This window comes from Atta cephalotes (assembly GCF_000143395.1).
Source record: "Atta cephalotes unplaced genomic scaffold scaffold00019, whole genome shotgun sequence".
In the NCBI taxonomy this organism is placed as follows: Eukaryota; Metazoa; Arthropoda; class Insecta; order Hymenoptera; family Formicidae; genus Atta; species Atta cephalotes.
The window spans coordinates 106741-110976 of record NW_012130083.1 but is presented as its reverse complement, the minus strand read 5'-3'; positions in this window follow the sequence as shown (position 1 = coordinate 110976).

The window sequence follows — 4236 nt, the reverse complement described above, 5'->3', positions numbered from 1 at the left end:
TATATATATATAAAACAATGTATCGGGAGTAATTTCTTTTTATTTTACTGTGAAATTAAAATAATTTCAAGATCCCTTAACGTGAAAAAAGTAATTCTTCAGAGTTTCATCCAACTTTTTTTCGTGATTCACATCGCATTTTATTATCCGATTAAATTTATATAATTATGTAATTTTAAACCGAAAATGTAATTACATTTAGTTTCATAATTTTATACGAATCAAGAGTGCAACATTATTTGATCATTGTGTATACTTTCGGGACATTCCGGGACCGCTGTTTCCATCGATACAAACTTATTACCATTACTACCATTTTACGGTAAAGTTTTTTATGCGCCACATACATGTTTTCCGATGTTCGAGTTAATCGTATTACGCTTGACCGACAGTAAGGATCGCAGGATAATGGTAGGCGGTTGGATAAAAAGAGAAGGAAGAACGCGAGGTTCCATGGAGGTGTGAAAGGAGAGAAAAACCGCTAGGACGCAAAAACTCTCGCGCAGATAAATCCGTACTTTTTACTCAGCAATAAACTTGCTCACTACCGGTTTCGCTGGAAATTGTAGCCGATTGCCCATAGGGCGAGAAAAAAGGTTTCGAGGCAGGGAGAAAAGGGAAGCGAAAAGTGTCCTAGCGAGGCGCGGAGCAAGGAATGTATATCGTCAGTGTGGCATTGGGGAAAGGCATATATTATCTGTATTTCATGAAATAATAAATATTATCTTATTTTATATCGATCGACGCTTTAATTCACTTTTGTGTGCGACACGTAAAATCGCTATTCCCGAGATCATCCGCCTGCCTACGAACGTTCCCAAGGAAAAGCAAACACGCTCGACTATTCCTGCTGAATCGCACGCATTTCTTTTTATATTCCCTCTTTTTAATTATATTTAATATTCTTGGAATTACTTTCATCGTAGAGATCGTTGGTTCTCCATTCATTTTTGTACTTCGTAAACTAAATACACTAAAAACTAATCGCTACTGAGACTCAGATTTCGTCGATCTTCCTCGAACGTTAACTTAATGATATATAAATTTCAAAGAGCTCATTAGGACTGCAATCTAGCTCATAAATTGAATAAAAAGAAAAGATTGCACATATTCAAAAAAAGAGAGAATGATCATCAAAGAATAAAACGAAGAAAGGAAAAAGATCGGCGAAATCACCTCCAAGTCTTAGAACGCAAAAATATTGAAATATTTGACTAAAAAGGACAGCAATGAATCAATCTCATATCTCGAACGCTTTGGCAGTAAAACGCCGAGTATTCAAATTAGAGTATTTGAAAGTATATAATCGTGACGATTCTTCATCGATTTCCGATAAACGCCTCCACATCTTTGGGATGCATTATCGGTCTTGCACTTCACTCTTTTCCAATTTCCAATAAGACATAAATGCAAGTGACAGAAATCACACATCTATTATACTATATACGTATGTATGTATGTATGTATGTATGTATGTATGTATGTATGTATGTATGTATGTATGTATGTATGTATGTATGTATGTATGTGTGTGTGTGTGTGTGTGTGTGTGTGTGTGTGTGTGTGTGTGTGTGTGTGTGTGTGTGTGTGTACATACATTCAGACATACATACATATACATACGTCAACATTGTCTATCTAAGTTATTGTCTTACGTCTTAACGGGAATGCGAGTAGAAGCTCGCGTTCTCGCGTGACAGGGCACGAGTAGTCGACTTTGAGGAAAGCCTTGGATTTTAACTGAATTTATCAATATATAACGTTTAGAAATACACGCATCACACACACACACACACACACACACAAACACACACACACGCACGCAATGGACATCCAGTATATCACATAGACACATGGAAACATTTTAGCTATTAGCCCGTGTAACTTGTAACAATGCCCCTTTATTTATTTCTTCATCGATCATATTTCTCTCTTTTCTTTTCTTTTTTTTCCAAGCATTTGCATTTAACATATAATTCACAGCAAAATTTTTAGACTCGCTCTATAACTCTTCCTTTCCTTTTCTTTCCTCTCGCAAATCGATCAATGTCGCGCACGCAGTGCGTCTCTATGAAGCGAGTAAATACTCTACACAAACGTATCTCGTTTGAATTATTACAGTCGTGTATAAATGTAGGCTACATACACACATACTATATAAACGTAACGCTCTCGTATAATGTATATAGGAAAAAGATAGGAGATCATAAATGACTACATTCCCAAACAGATCATCCAAAAAAACAAAATGAGTATAGTTTGATGACGATCTGTGAGTTCGAAAAAAAAGGGATAGTACTAGTATTAAACTGATAGCATCGACTGGAGAAATACATTATTGAGTCGTCGCGAGTATAAAGGAAATACTGGCCTAAGAATATCAGAATACGCTACGAAACTTCCTCGGAAATTCTTGTACAATCTTACAAACTAAATTATATCGTAACTTGCTGATCGTTGATTGCAGATCGTAATATTCGAAATCGTGAATTACTCCTTGATAACGACGATTAACGCTGAATTATGAAACTGGACGCAATTCTTTCTTTTATGAATCAGATCATCGTTTAATCTCCAATAATTTCTTTTTTTCGAAGTGTAATTTCTCTCATAACGGATGAGAAAAGGATTGTTAATATTTAAAACTTTTATTCAAATCATGGCATGAATTTGTTTCTAAATAAAAAATCTGTCCTCCTTTATTTTCTTCCTTAGAAAGAAATAATAATGACGGAGTGCATAGATTTTCTTTTTTTATAACAGTATTTGCGGTGTTCCTTCAACAGCGTCGAAACGCTTTTCTTACCGATTATTCTGTGTAACGCGAGAAGCAATTTTAGGCTGAAGCAAAGTGGGACTAATATCTCGTGTACATATATGTGTGGCTTAACTACAACTATTAACGTATCACAAAAGAAATATCGTGTTTCTCAGATCTCTCCGGCTTTCATTATCGTCATGTCAGCCCAAATCACTTTTATATCGCGACTTGATACGCGTGCACTACGAAAACGACTCTGTTTCTCTTTCTTTCTCTCTTCCATTTCATATTACCAAACATTAAAAAATCCGCACGTCTCTAGCTAAGATACCTCTGAATCTTATTATACTTTCACCCTGTTATCTCGTCGCACTTCTAAGAAAATTATCTTTTCGTATATATAACATGGGTGTTATTTTTAAACAAATAAAGAAGAAAGCCATTTTTGCGTGATATTTAGCTTTTCTTTTTTTTTGGATATGAGCCATTTCATTATTGTTCTGCAGACTATATTAAAATGCTCATCGGCAATGTTATACGCTTAATAGAAGCGCACGCGATACAATTACTATCTATTTTTTCTTACTAACTATATCGCGAATGTTCTAAACATGTTTTACCATGTTCACCGTGAGCATTAATCGTCAAGATGGTAGCAAATTATACAATTACATCCGGATTTATGTGCAATGCATTTTTTTTCTTATTTCTCTCCCCCTTTTTATCAATATTATGGATGATAATATAGGAAGGAACACGAATCATAAATAATTGATGCGCGCGTGTATTATATACACATGAAAAATATTCGATGAGATTCTCAAAAAAATTGTAAAACTTGTAAAACTTGGGAAACACAAATATGCTAAAAAACCAAGATAAGGTTTCTTCCAATCATCATCATCATTGTTGCGAAAAAGCCACTGATACGGTTGATTTCTTAATACTGTGTACAGAAAATATACAAACTATCGTTAAAAAAATCATTATTTTATATACTATATAAAGCTAATTTTTGGAAAGAGTTGATTAGTTTTGGATTCTCTTTGCTCAATCTTTTTGAAAACATTTTCTCGAAACATTTTAGTGAAATTAAATTATAGCAGTATCACTGGCATCCTATTTAATAACGACGAAAAAACGAGTAACAAATACATACTATAGCTTTACTCACAAGCAGTTTTGAGCATCAGTATATTCGACAATACAACACTAAGGCGATTTTTACGTAACAGATAACACTGCGTATATTCTCAAGTCTCGCATTCACACTCATGCACGTGAAATGCGTACACGACGCCTCCCCCTCCCTCTCTCTCTCTTCCTTCAGAGTACCACAGTAACAGGTCCGTCAAGTTACTTCAATCAAAAGAGCTCGTCTCAAGTTCTTTCAGGAGAATCTTCGATAATTTACAATCACTACTTAAATTTGATACTTAAAATTCTGTTTGTGTGCAACTAAACGGATCGACTGC